At 44.6% G+C, this 15,375-nt stretch overlaps 1 protein-coding gene across 2 annotated transcripts in view; it reads right to left on the bottom strand.

The window, feature by feature from the left end:
- LOC135921438 (acetylcholinesterase-like) overlaps nt 1-13,362 on the bottom strand; it is a 145,589-nt gene extending 132,227 nt beyond the window's left edge. For both annotated transcript variants that reach the window (XM_065455802.1, XM_065455801.2), the window contains exon 1: nt 13,264-13,362. The gene's annotated coding sequence lies outside the window, so the exon portion shown is untranslated. The remainder of the gene's footprint in view (nt 1-13,263) is intronic.
- Between the last annotated feature and the right edge of the window lie 2,013 nt (nt 13,363-15,375).

Raw genomic sequence — 15,375 nt, forward strand, 5'->3', positions numbered from 1 at the left:
CTAAAGTCAGACATGCGGCCGCATAGACCTCGAGCATTCCATGGCATTATAACAGAGTGATGCATCTTCTGTTCCAATGTCCAGTGTTTTACCGTGAGAGTCATGACTTCCCCCCCCCCTTATTTTAGAGCCGCTAATAGCGCCTCCATAGCATTTAACGCTTTCACAATAGATAGTGCAGTTGGCGTTGCCAGTCCTGAGAGCAATATACGCATAGTCTTTGCTAGCTCTTTAAGCATGTATATAACCTTTTCATATCCGAGCCTTTCATTGCCCTCCCGGCTCTTGGGGAGCGCCGAAGGAGTATCTCTACCTGAAGCCCATTGTGGTAGCGAAGGCCACTCAATAGAGGTTGGACGAAGAGGCTGGACGAAGAGGTTGGACGCACGTTGGATGACGCCTCATTCCTTGACGGGCGCGGAGGTACTGAGCGAGGCACATCTTGTGTTTCCCGGCCTTGCACTTTCTGTGGCCGAATGAATGGATAGTCCATCAATAAGCTTGCTGATACCGGATTGAGTAGCAATTATTGAGGCCATGTTAACATAATTAACGTGCTGTGTACTTGGCATATGTTCGCTAGATGTAGCTGTGAACTTTCTGAAAATGTATGGTGTAGTATGGTGACAGAACGGTCGTAGGGAATTGGAACTCCGGAAGAGTCAGTTAAGACAAGGCTGTTTTCAATCGAAAGAATAATTGAACGACAAAACTTTTTAACATTGGTGGCAAGCATTGAAGGGAGAATATGTGAATGGAAGTGCTTTTTGGAGTCCTTGAGCGATTGCACATATGCGTTTGACGCCGCACTATATGATGTCCAGCGTTCAATTGTGGATGAAAGCTTTTCAGTGCGGTAGAGGCGCTTCTTTTTATTTGATAAACACTTGATGTGGTTACTGCACCACGGAGAGTTTGTGCGAGTTGCAATGGTGCGTTGAGGAATGTACTGTTCCGTTAGATGGGTGACCATAGCTGTGAACACGTGCCAATTATTTTGTACACTACGGTGTTCAAAGCTCTCAATGAAAACGCTGACAAAACAGACAGTGCATTAGTTATGGCCTGATAATTTGCTCTGTAGTAGTCTCGTATTATTTTTTTCTTCTTGTTAGTTCCCGGACGGTCTAGTTTAATATCAAACTGCAGAAGCAAGGGGTCCCTAATTCCTGGCGGGTACGTTACAGGTGATTCTATGTCGGGTCGATTAGTGAGGGCTAAATCTAGTGTACTCGCCGTGTGAGCTGCTATTCTAGTTGTCTGAGCTCACATCTGCACGTGTGAGAATACGGAACGCACATAAAAAGTCGCGAGCTTGAGATGAGAGTGCGGATATTAAAGGGAGGTCGGTATTCCATGTTGTGTTTGGTAAATTATTATCGCCAAGTACGAACAGCGGTGATGAAGGAAAGCGTGTCGCAACGACGTTACCAGCGTCATAAAGTTCGTTACTAAAGTTAGGTGACCACGAAGGCGGACGGTAGCATGTCCCTATTACAACTTTCTGATGATTAAATGTTATTGCTGACCATACTGATTCTAGATCATTCTACACGGGTATACATGATGAAGGTATATCATCGGAAATTGCGAGAAGCACGCCGCCGCCTCTCTGGTGGCTACGATCAGAACGACAGGATGGATGAGAAGCGATGAGCATTAAAAAAGATATCAGCGTCGCAGACATGCGCAGGGAGCCATGTTTCCGCTAGCGCGATTATTTTAGCGGAACACGTGTCGATTGCTGATGCGAGTTGCACCTGTTAAGGACGCTTCTGATATTAGTAAACAGAAGCGATGCTGAAGCCGAGGATGCCTGGCCACTACTCCTCACTCGTCCCCAAGAAGTGTTGGCAGAGATTGCGGCAGAGGGAGAGCTGGCATGTGCGCGTCTCGTATCAGTGCAAATGCGCAAGCATTGACGTGATTTGAGACAAACAAACTTTTGTTGTCACGTCGTTGCCTTCTTGGTAGGCAATGCCAATCAGAAAGCAAAAGCTCCGGACTAGACCCAACATTAGAATAAAGCTTCTCTCATTCTCTTTGTTGACATCGTTCCTTACTCTTCCGTGTATCATGATCATCATCATCATGATCAGCAGCAGCAGCAGCCTACATTTAGGTTCAATGCATAACGGAAACCATTCTCCCTGCGATCTCCAATTGCCCGTGTTTTGCGCTAGCTGATTCCAGCTTGCACCTGCAAATTTCTTGACTTCATCACCTCACCTCATTTTTTGACGTCATCGACTGCATTTCCCTTCCCTTAGTACCAATTGTGCACCTCTTATGCCCGCCGGTTACCTACCCTATGCGTTACATGGCCAGCCGAGCTCTATTTTTTTCTCTGAATGTCAACTAGAATATCGGCTACCCAATTTACTATCTGATCCACACCCCTCTCTTCCTGTCTCAACGTCTCCCCTAACATTTTCCGTTCGATGGTCGTTTGCATGGTCCTTAACTTGTTGGAGAGCTTCATTGTAATCCTCCAACTCTCTGCCGAATATGTCAGCAATGGTAGAACCCACTGATTGTAGACTTTTCTTTATCGCGACAGTGGCAAGCTCCTAATTAGGATTTCGTAGCGCCTGCCGTATGCACTCCAATCCATTTTTGTTCTTCTGTAAGTTTACTTCTGTTGATCAGTGCCCAGTGGGGGTGGTTCACCTAGATAATCGTACTCCTCTAAAGACTCAAAAGGCTCACTGGCGATCCTGCATTCTTGTTTCCTGAGCCAGGCTACTGAACATTGTCTGTCTTCTGCACACTATTCTTCAAACCCACTCTTGCACTTTGCCGATAAAGGTCACCAAACATTTGTTCTAATTTGTCCTCAGTGCTTCAGAATGAGACAATGACATCTGCAAGCCGAGCGTTGCTGAGATATTCGCTGTTGATCCTTACTCTAAACTTGAATACCTCTAAGCATGCAGTGAATAGCATTGGAGAGAATGTGTCTCCTTGCCTGAGAATTTTCTTGATAGGTAACTTTCGACAATGCTTGTATAGAACCAACGTCGGTCCAGGTACAGTGAATGCTAGATACCGGATGTCATGGCTAAGTTGTCGTCATTCTAACGTTATCATTTCTTTGTCGTATTTTGTTCACTTGCGCTCTCCGTCAGCTCGTCCTTGTCACGCCATTACAATTCTGTTGACTTCGGGTCATCGTGAAGTCGTCGGAATGCCGTTAACGTCATGCTGCTGTCAACATTGCGTCTTGGACATGCCGTGGTTACACCATCACCGTTCCGCGTTCTTCACTATGCACTCGTCACTCCCGTCCTGGTTATATGGTGATCGTGGTTATGAAGTGGTAGTTACTCTGACGTCCTCAATCAGTCGTGGCCACTAGATTGCGGTCATCCCACTTTTTAATCCTTTATTATTGTCATTAATGACAGCATTCTTGACGTCATTCATGACATGCCATGGTGACACCTTTGTAATCATGCAGCGTCGGCTTAGCGTAATCGCCATGTAGCTGTGGTCGTTGTGTAGTGGTGGTTCTACCGTCGTCACTTCGGCCTCGTCAATCTGTCGTCGTCACTAATTCAGTCATCATCTTTTCACGGGCGTCATTCAAATGTCGTGTTTGAAACGCATGGGAGTGGACATCAAGACAAAAAAGAAGACTGAGGGTACAGAAGATACGCGCAGTGCAGGCAATAAAACGAAAAGAATGAATATGTCTCTTTTCCTGAATATCCCGTCTACTGACAATTCGATTTTTGGAAGTCCAAAAATTGAATTGCAAAAGCTCGCACTTATACCACATTGATCCGTTCACTGAATTCAAATTTTCATTATCATTAGACAGAACTGTAGAAACCCTTATTCATCGATTAATGCTAGGCACTGCCTACACAAAGCATTTCTTACACAAAATTGACGGTGCGCAAACCACCGAATGTGATTGTGGATTTGTAGACGAATATATATATCACCTCCTGCTAGATTGCCCACGTCACGACACACCAAGATGCCGACTTAAATCAACCCTAAATAAATTACACCGCAGACCTTTCAGTTTAAAGAGACTTTTGGGTCCTTGGCCAACAACGTCTTTGCAGAAGAGCGCTTTAAGTGCACTAAAGACTTTTCTTGAAGACAGCGGTATTCTTGGACGTTAATAACGCTTTTATTGTTCCTTTCATTTCATTGTCGCTGTATATATGCATGTATTTGTGAATTACGTTATGTTGGCTCTTTTGTTTAAGCTCTTGATGTTTATGTTGGCATTATGTTGACTGTTTTTACTAGAGACTTTGTCACCACGCGACACTATCGTTTGTATTTTTGAGACTTTTATCTACATATCTCTGGAGACATTTACCTTGTATATTGTATGTACCGTTCGTTTATTACATGGTAGTATTTCTGAGAAAATCATGCGTGATGAAAGTGTTGCGTATGGTGGGGGAACTAGAGGAAGAAATCTCCAAGAGGACGCCACGGACATCAAATCAAATTGATGTATATTTTCGAAAGAGAACAGGAATGCAATCAGCAATGAGTAAAATGATTAGTAGACACTGTTGTCAAGTAAGGAATGCAAACAATCACAACGGAAATTAATCAATCCTTATTAAGAGAGTGTTGACCGATGTGTACAGTGAACTGCATGAGCATTTGCCTAGAGTATCAGCTGATATAATAGGTGAAAAACATAGGCTGAAAAATAGTACCGAATTGAAAAAAAGTGAGCAAATAAGTACTGTGGAGAAACACACAAAGATTCATAAAGGATTGGTAGTAAAGGTGGAACAGAAAATACCTAAACGTACATAGAGAGCAAAGCAACACAAGAGAGCAAGAAACGACAGTTGAATGAGGGGATATCATTTTAACCTCTGCAACCACCCCTAGATTCTTCTGAATGCTGGCTGGAAGTATACGCTGGAGCAGAGGGGAAAACGACCACTGCGTCTCTTAAAAACCAAAGGAAAACCCTTTCGCAAACCAGAGCAACATCTTGACCCCCTTGGATGATGAGAAGAAAAATGTTTCGCGACCCGGAAGTTATGGAGGCTCATGGGAGTGGGTAAGAAGTGAAACAAGAAAGACTCTGGACACTAAATGAAGTGGACAATGAAAGCAATAAATGAAAGATATCCTTCATATCATTAGAATCGAACGCTGGTGTCTCGCTTCATTTCAGCGACAGTCGCCATTCCATTCCATGCTTGAGAAAACGTAATGGTTACGTAGAAAGGTGTTCTAGTAAGCTTATCCTGATTACCTGGAACACTGTTTCTCCACATATTTCCATTTAATTCTGAACAGTGCTTCAAACACGTATACTTTACACGCTTAAACATTGTACGAGCTGATTTGGGTATTACCTTATTCCATAATAATGACTCTTGCTATCCGACAGACTTCCCTGTGGAACTTACACGAGGACAGACCAGACGATGACTTATCGAACCGCGATTTCATACGCTAGCATGCATAAACATTTACGCTTGGCCTAGAGTTTTCAAAGTGCTTGGAGTCCTGGTGAGGCTATGGATTTCGTTGTTAAAGTAAAATGGCGGTCTATTTAAGTAATCAAAGTCTCCGCGTCACAATGGTGTATCACTTAAAATGAACAAGTCATATAAAATTCTGTATAAGGCATCATACAATGTGGTCACGTAGCAGTGACGGCGAATAATACAATGACCATTGTGTGTATCACCAAACTATCTTTTACCGTGACAACTTGTGCCCACAAAAGCAAGTTGCACACAAAGCATCGCGATAGCGGCGATCGTCGAAATCTGACGTGACGGCAAAGCGCCCCGGTTTTTTGCATGGGGCATCGAAGTTTCCAGAATAAACGCTGGTGCCCGCGTACCTTCCAGAAATTTCTACACAATTCGCGTTGTTTGTGCAATCACAATATACAAGCTTCGGTGACAACAGCCAACAGGTACAACCTTCGGTAATATTCGAGAAACATCCTATAAGTGCGGATGAGTCCCGCGCTAAGCCATAACATTTGTTAGACGGTGAACAGCGGTCACCCGAAAAAGATAAGCAAGTACACGTGTCAGTGCCCCCCTCTCAAAAATCGTCGTCTGGATGCTGTAGACACAACATAAGAGAGAAAAAATAAAAGCAAACTTATTAAACAGAACAACAAAGAGACAAAGTCTACATAATACAGTGCAAAAAAAAGAAAGTTCAAAGTTCAGCTATGCAATGTTCCAAAGTTCGTTAGCGCTGATAGAACGGCTCAACTCACACAACAGCGATTATTTCAGGTCGTGAGCACCGCCGCCCTGAAAACGAAATGCCGTCTGGCACGACCTCATAGTCGAGTGCACCTATCTTGTATAGTCCGAAATGGAGGCGTAAAAGGTTCTCGCTAAGTCATCGTCGGCATATCGGGATCCAAACCCAAACGCGGTCACCAGGCTTGTATTTGGCGCATCGTCCGCGAAGATTGTAGTGCTGGCTATCGGTCCTCTGCTGATTCTTGATGCGCTGCCGGGCGAGCTGTCGGGATTCTCCGGCGTGCTGGAGATGGGCGACGACATCGAGGTTCTCTTCGTCGGTAACGTACGGCAGCATGGCGTCGAGATTCGTCGTCGGGTCTCTTCCGTCAACCAGTTTGAACGGCGCCATTTGAGTTCTTTCATGCATTGCCGCGTTATAAGCGAAGGTTACGTAAGTCAGGACCGCATCCGATGCCTTGTGTTCGACGTGGACGTACATTGCTAGCACATCGGCAAGGGTCTTTCTAGTTCAGGCGCTCCGTAAGACCTCAGTAAGTCTGCGTGTGGTACGCAGTTCTCCTGTGGCTTGTCTGGCTGTATTGCACGATGACATGGGTGAGTTCTGCTGCAAAGGCTGTTCCTCCGTCGGTGATCAGGTCTTCTGGGGTACCATGTAGCAGCAGGATGTACTCGACGAATAATTTTGCCACTTCGGCTGCGCTGCCTTTCGGAAGAGCTTTCGTTTCAGCGAATAGGGCGAGGTACTCCGTTGCCACGACGATCCACTTATTTTTGGATGTTGACGTCGGAAAGGGTCCCAGCAAATTCAACCCGATCTTCTGAAATGGTCGGCAACGAGGCTCGATTCGCTGCAGTAATCCCGCTCGCCTTGTCGGTGGTCCCTTGCGTCGCTCACAGTCTCGGCATGTCTTGACGGAACGGGCGACGTGGGCGGTCAGGCGTCGCCAGTAATACCTGTCCTGTGTCCTCCATAGCGTGCGGTAGAATCCGAGGCGCCCAGAAGTATATATATATATATATATATATATATATATATATATATATATATATATATATATATATATATATATATATATATATATATATATAGAGAGAGAGAGAGAGAGAGAGAGAGAGAGAGTTATGTATATACACACACACTTGTACATTCACGAAGAACATGCGAAAAGAAATGATTGCGTTGTTTCATACGTTTCGGTCGCCATCCGGCCTTCGTCACGGACTGCATGATATGGTAAGGCGTTGTGTTTAAATAAGTAAATGGGGACAGGGGCTCCCCTATGCATTTACGCACTGTCAATACACAGCCTTGAGGTAAGGAGTTTCCACTCGTGACGAATCAACAGTACATGTCCAACGAGAAAAAAAAGAGCTCCTTTTTTATCGCATCCGTTGTGCCACATCACCAGAATAGCTGTTCGCACGCAGACACACATGCGCGCGCTTCGCCCCAAACAATTCGCTGGTTTCCGATGTCTCATTTTATGTATTTAATCTAAGACAAGGGATGCTCATGAACAATTGGTGCCACATTTTTGTGAAATCTTCTGTACACACCTTTTTGTAAGCTCTTTTGTAAACCCTTACTTTGTAACGTTGTTTGCTCCACGAACCTGCTGTTACAACCATTCCGTCGTGTGATGCATTTTTACCGCGTTCGACATGTTTACTGATGATTCGTGATGGGTACATTCACATTACTGCAAAAATCTGTCTTCTGTCATGGTTTTGTATCTTTTTTGTTCTGTCGTTTTTCAAACCACATGTAATCTTTTCCACAAATGCTATTTTTGTTGTATATAGCGTTGTTGTACAAACCTGTTACAACCGTCTGGTCATGCGTTTTTCCCTCTTTTTCTGTGTTAGTTATGTGTCATCTTTTTTGTTAACCCTGTTCTTGCTGTATATGGCGTTGCTCTACGAACCTACTATAACCATTCCGCCGCACATTTTTTTTATTATTGTTGTTGTTGCTTTTACAGTGAGCCGATTCCGAGAACTGATATTTGCTTACGCTGCAGGAAAGCAGAAGTCCTCGAAATTTGATTTCACATAGGGCCACTGTAAGGTCCCCAGGGCCTCTGACAGCCGCGTAAGAAGGCATATTCAAGCATGTCGGTGCTCTGCCACTTCAAGTATATGCATTTTGGCATTAAGGCGGCCTCAGCGATCTTTCCACGCCTTGTGAGGTAAGTTCTCATTTCATTTCATTTCATTTTATTACCTTAAAGACCCCATTCGGAGTATTACATAAGGGGTGGTTAACTTGTGGATACAAGTAAAGGCAGGTGTTACATTGAAATACAAGTTTGAACAGTTTCTAGAAATCGTGAAGGACATGTGATGGCAGCGACATTGAAGGGTAGGTCGTTCCAGTCCTTGGCAGCTCGAGGAAAAAATGCATACCTACTGAACTTGCACCGCTACTTTGACGACGTCGTAATCGCTACCACCACCTGGCAAGAACACATGGAGGCCTTGCGACTTGCCTTCGAGAGAACCAGGAGTGTAAACCTCACAATGACACCGAACAAGTGTGAGATCGGACATCGTACTATTACATTCGTCGGATATGCATTGAAGAGGGGAAAGTAAAACCAATGCTAAAAATTCTGCACAAGATTCCAGCCGCGAAGCACCCAACTATTAAGAAAGCTTAGCAGAATGCGTTGTTGGGCAAGTTGGTTTATTTTATTTGGAAAGATTGGATGCGCTTTGTACACGACCACAAGGAAGAAGACGGGACAGGCGGATGTCCCATCGTTTCGCACCTGTCCTGTCTTCTTCCTTGTGATCGTCTACAAAGCGCGTACAATGTTTCCAAATACTAGGGAAGCTGTACAATCTTTTCTTGGTTCAACCGGCTACTATAGGAAATTTACTCCAAACCACGCCACAATTACCAAGCCCGTTACTGACCTAACAAAGAAACCTCAAAGCCATGCAGTATGTTGAGACCGACGCAGGAAGAGCATTTAATGTGCTCAAGGACTAGCTCGCCGCTAGTGTGATACTTCAAGCACCTGACATCAAGACGCCATTCCTGTTTCCCACGCATGCCTCAAACATAAGTATAGGTGCTTTCCTCCTGCAGTCCGGCACTGAGTACGTTTTGCATCCCGTTTCTTATGCTAGTCGCAACGTACTGCCTAGAGAAACACGTTATTCTACAGTAGAGCATGAATGTTTGGCTCCAGGGTGAGCTGCTAAAAAGTTTTACGTTTAGCTGTGCAGCAAAACATTAATTAATCAGTTCGGCCATCAGCCACTGCAGTACTTACAGCCAACCAAACATGTAATTATCCGGGTTCTACGATGGAGCTTGTTGATACAAGTTTACTGTTTAACTTCAAATACATAAAATGGTCGGGCTATGTAAGAGCAGTCTACTTAAACCGCATATGAACAGTATCGCCCTCTAGGCAATCACATTTGATATCACATAAAGAATTCTGTTTCTCGTTTTGTTCTGTTTTAAAAGATACTAACTGTTCCTGTTAAGCCACGTAATAAACTTGTTGTGGTGCATCTGATGCATTTCATGCTGCGTGCATATATGTATGGGCGCAAACGTATTCGCAGAGATAGTGACCGGTCAAGCAGACGGCAACCACCTCAAACCCGGGAAGATAGGCAAAGGAAGATTTGATCCAAATGTCGGTGACCTAACGTGTAGAGCATCCGGCAAATGCACTGGTTCGAATCTGGCCACGAGAGACACTTTTGTTTTTTTCTTTATACAAGTAAACGAAATGATGCTTGCTTTCTGACGTCGATTTTCGAATCTCCCGATCTCTTCGCACAAACTGTCTACATACATTGAACCACCTCACAAAGCCTCATGGAATACGGCAAACGCTGAAAATCCGAAGAAAGAGGCAACGAAAGCTGGACTTTAAGAACGAGCGCTAAAAGTTGAATCAGCAACATCGCTAGGCTTATAAGAGCCCTACTAGGCTGTAGCACACGGACATGAGCGGTAACTTTTCCAATACACTGAACGCGCAAGAATCTGAACGCGCACCACTCTTTTTCAAATTCATTGACTATCAAAAAAATATTAGTTATAGCTCCACAGAACAACGAGCATAGCCATTGAAAATATTAGAGAGAATGCCTATTAATACAGAAGTTCGAAAAAAAGGATCATCGGTGTAGTTACTGTTCCAAGCACACAAAAAAAATTATGCAGACCTAACGCGCAAGGCGCAATCCAGGTGACACGAAGCTTCACTGAGGCACAATGTTTCTATTTCAACAATTTTTTCCGCTAGATTTACCTACTTTGCGGTTGCTTTAGCGACAAATATTTAGCGAGCGACCATATTTTTCTACCGATGTGGCACATCTATTAGCGGAATTGTGTCGAATTCAAGGTTAAAAAAATGTTTGCCTCAAAAAATTATTTCTCGAGGGCGACGTTTTGTTCAAAAGCTACAGAAAGGCGGCCAAAATTGGCTATAGGCATTGTAAGCATAACAAAGTGGTGGAGGTCAGTGCTGTCGCAGGACATATGCGCGGTTAATTGCGCGGAGGCACAAATTCTTTGTGTTGTTCTCTCCGAAAAGAAAATTTATCCTTTGTTTACGACAATTAGAATGGGCTTTAACCTTGTGGATTCTGCACTTTCTCTAAGCAAGTTCTGCTTTTGACACCCGCATTCGTATCAGTAAACGAACTTACCATATCTAACTGTCATAAATTCATAATTATTAATGAATAATAAAGGCCATAACTTAAACCATAAATTCCGGGGCCTTACTTACTATAACCACGACTTAACTATGAGGCAGGCCATAGTGAGGGAATCGGTAATAATCGTGACCACCTGGGGTTTTTTAACGTGCACCCGTTGTATGGTACGGGGGCGCTTTTGCATTTCACCGCCATCGAAATGCGGTCAGGATTCAATCCAGTGTCCTCGGAGTTATAGCCGATACCATAGCGAATATTTCACTAGGGTGGGTACGGTATGATGAGTGCGTATGCTGAGGGTTAGAACTCAGCAGTTGAATAATTGGGAAGACCAAAAATAGAAGAGCGTACATATCGGACCGGCTATATCCGTTTACCCGAACATGCACAACTCACTTTCGTTGATTACGCCGTGGAGTAGCGAATAAATCACTACTCCACGGAGCTTTCCGGTAGACCAAGGGGCGGAATGATGGTATTTGGCCTGTATAAACGTCATGAATTTGTCATTGCTTGTTTTACAATGTGCCTAAAGCCTTGCCTTGTACTTTAGTTCTCCTTTTGCGAGTGCATAAAGTTATGGAAAGTTTGCAGGCATAACGTGGGCGAAATGTGTCTTTGTGATATGAAATACGTGACCCTTCTTCTTTTCAGCAGTGCAGGAATTGTAAACTGAAACTTTGAAGGTAAACGCAGGATTACCGCCATCATTGCGCACTGTTCTTATCTTTAAATGAACTACTAACACAAATATCTGTTCCACCCTGCTGGAAAACTCACTGGTCTACTCTTCACCTGCACGCTCACTAGATAAACCTGAGATAATTTGGTGGATGTGTTAGGTCGTGTTCGCTCTAGTGCAAAACCCAGTATCCAGTGTCAAGCCAGATTAGGGCCACAGTGTCGCGCGTAGGATGCTGGGGCATTGAGCAGGCACGGCATACTTGGAGGCGCTAGGTACTGGAGCGAGAACCAGCTCTAGAGCTAGAAATACGCGGTGCCTGACTGCCGCATATATCGTTTTGGATACGTAGAGCTAGAAAGAGCGGTTTAAAGCAATAAAATTAAGACAAATATTCCACCACCCTATTTGATCATCTGACCTATTGATCCCAAGCCGAGTACATTACCACTACACTACGCCAGCAGATAGCAATTTGTAAATAATTCGCCATATCAAGACTCAAGCGCAGTTTCACTTTCGCACAGACATGTCTGCGTAGATAATGTAGATGCGCTATGGCCCCGCAACTAAAAATTACGCCTGCAGAAGAATATTATCGGAAAATAAAGCGGGGTTGGAGTTAATATGGCAGGTATTAGCAAATCCTGACTGGAAGCTTACCATCGTCGTTAAAAAAGAAAGTGCACAATCATTGTGCGCTGTCGGTGCTAACATAGGGACATAAACTTGGACGTTAACAAAGAAGCTTGAGAACAAGTTAAGGACCCGCAAAGATCGATACAGCGAAAAGATATTGTATGCGTGACGTTAAAGGAGAGAAATAGAGGGATGTGGATCAGAGAGCGAATGGGGCTAGCCAATATTCCTGAAGACAATAAGAGGAAAAATGGAGCTGCGGGCGCACTGTAGCGCGTAGGCCAGATAATCAATGCCCACTAGAGTGACAGAATAGATGCAAATGGAAGACAAGCGTAGTCAGGACAGCAGAAAACTAAGGGGGGATGGGGGGGGTGGGCTGATGAAATGAAGAAATCTGTAGGCGCAATTTGGAATGAGCTCGCGCAAGACAGGGGCCATTGGAGATCGTAACGAGCGACCTTCTTCCCTGAGCCGACATAAATGTTTAATGGTGATGATGATAATGATCACGACGACTACGAAGGTGATGATCTGAACACCACAGTGGAACGTAACCATTCCGGAGGAATGACCAGGTAGTCACACACCGAACAGCTACAGCAGCAGAACTGATTTAAATGAGTGAATCCGTTATGCAGGAAACAATACTTTCGTGGAGAAAGGAGCTGGCGCTCACTCGCGCTGCTTCGTCGGCAAGCATCACCCAGCAGTCACCACAAGTCCAGAAGAGGAGGCAAAGGACAATTCGCCAAAAATAACACAACTCGAGCCCTACAGCACAAATAATATTGGCGACAATAAGGGCATAATTCTCTTTCACATTTCATGGGGTAAAAATAGAAAACAGAACTGCTTTAGTGAAAACGGCAAGAGCAACCGACAGCAATTCACACAGTAATTTCCCGTTTCACCGTATACTGCCCAAACAAGACAGACCTAAACTTTAGCAGCAACTGTGCTAAAGCAGCCCGACCGAGAGACAGAGCCGCCCTCGCTCCGGCGTCTACTACTCACCGTCGTCCGAGGATAGCGTCTGATGTCCGCGATGCCCAAACCACAATGCTGGCTATACAGTGCAAGAACAACAAAATGTACATATTTAGAAAAAGCTAGCACGTGGGCTGCGGGTGGTTGATAATAAGTATGCTACTACAAAACGTGGCCGTGGAACACAAGCCGCTTGTGCGAGGAGGTTCAAGTGATATAAGATTAGAAAAGAGAGAAACGGCGCCTTCCGCTATTGCGTCCATAGCGCGAGAGAGTGGAGCTCCCACCGTTAAACATGTTTCGCCGGAATGTCATAGTATCTATCCAGCGATAAAACTTGGCGCTCGTGGCATGCCCGTTGCCTAGAGGTTTGTGGGAACCTAAGTGGGATTTCCACTGGAGACTTTGAGGTGACCCTCAAAATACTGGTTAAAGAAAATACGTCTAGCGGCTTAATTTTTACACTTTGATCACTTTGGGGCAATATTTCTAAATTACTAAGATGCACCTGAATGGTAGAAATAACGAGTTTCGAAACACATTCCGTGCTCCGCGTCTAAGGTACAGGACCACACTACCGTACACTTCGACCCGGATGTCACGCCGCTTCTAAATTGTTTTCGGCCAGTATTCTTGAAGAGAACACAAGTTTTGCTTCTTCAGAGGGAGGCCGATATTTCGTTTACTGAAACCTTGAAAACAAGATAAGAAACAAAAAAAGGGATTATTAAAAATATTCCAAATCTATATTCGTTGTGGTGCATCAAGATGAATGTGTGCCGAACATGATGCAAGATCAGCGGGGTAGTATAAATAAATGCGGTAATTGCTCATGCATATGCAAATACCTGCATCTTGCATTTCAGTTTTGCAGATTGGTTGTTCTCACTACACATTGAGAAGATCTTGTTCCATTCGCGTTATTGTTAAATATTTTTGTTCATTGAAATGACATGAAGGAAAATGGCAGTATATTAAAGTTCTTTAACGCTTATTTCTTGTTCTTCTTCTGTTTAAGACCTCTTCTAAGAATACGTTCAATTATTCATTGTTGTGTTTAATGCACGAACAGTAGCATCTGAACATTTGAGATGATAGTGAGATGTTTACCTTTTCTTTTATTGATATTGTCACGTAATTGTGACGGCTGTTAGGATGGGCCTGCAGCTATTTCAGCCCGCTGCAGGTGCGTCGATCGATCCGGGTTGGTGGCGCCCTTCAGAGAACCAGCGAGGACAGCGCTAACCAACAGTGAACTTCCTTTGGAGAACTGCAGACTGCGGCAGCTCTGCAATTTAGGGGCTCCGGCTAGGTTCGGGCGTGACCACCTGACTACGGGGACGCAGGACAATGGATACCACGACGACTGCGCTGCAGAGGTCGTCTACCCTCGGAGAGAGCACTGAAACCTGTGCGGCACGTGTGTGTGAGTGCTCCTCCTCCAAAAGGGTGGGTAGTTTACGATGACGTCGAACGATGACGTCGAACGGAGTGCTTATAAACAGCGGTTGTCGGCTGCTAGAGTGTGCTCGTCGTCGTGCTCTGTGCGCGTCAATGTACTCGTAAGTTGTGTGCTCGTTTGCTGTATGCTTCGTCTTGCGGGCTCCATTTGGGAGTCACGCTAGACTGTGTAAATGTATCCCATGTTCAAATGTAAATAATGTAAATAAACCCTGTTCACCTAGTTCCTCCCGAGTTCCTCCCTACAACCTCCAACACTTACCAATGGTGGCAGCGGCGAGATCATCCGACAACTCCTACAACTAGCAACAGCGGTGGGGTCGTCCGACGAATCTAATAAGGCAAAGAACTCAGTGGCAATAATATGAATGACGAAACTAACTTTTGCTGAGCGAAACTGTGTCCACAAAAACAGGCTGCAATTAAAGCACAACGATAGCGGTCAACACAGTCGGCCGTCATTGGAAATCTGATCAGCGGGTCAAGCACGTCAGCTTTTATATATGAGCCATGGATCTTTCCAGAGTAATCGGTGGTGCCCGCGTGTCTTCCAGAAAGTTCTACGCCAGTCGCGTCGCGGATAATACAATCAGATTACACGAGGTTCGGCGACAACAGACAGTGGATAGAGCCATCGATCACATTTCAGAAACTTCCGAAACATGCAGGCGCGTCCTG

The sequence above is a fragment of the Dermacentor albipictus genome, chromosome 10, assembly GCF_038994185.2.
Source record: "Dermacentor albipictus isolate Rhodes 1998 colony chromosome 10, USDA_Dalb.pri_finalv2, whole genome shotgun sequence".
Classification (NCBI taxonomy): domain Eukaryota; kingdom Metazoa; phylum Arthropoda; class Arachnida; order Ixodida; family Ixodidae; genus Dermacentor; species Dermacentor albipictus.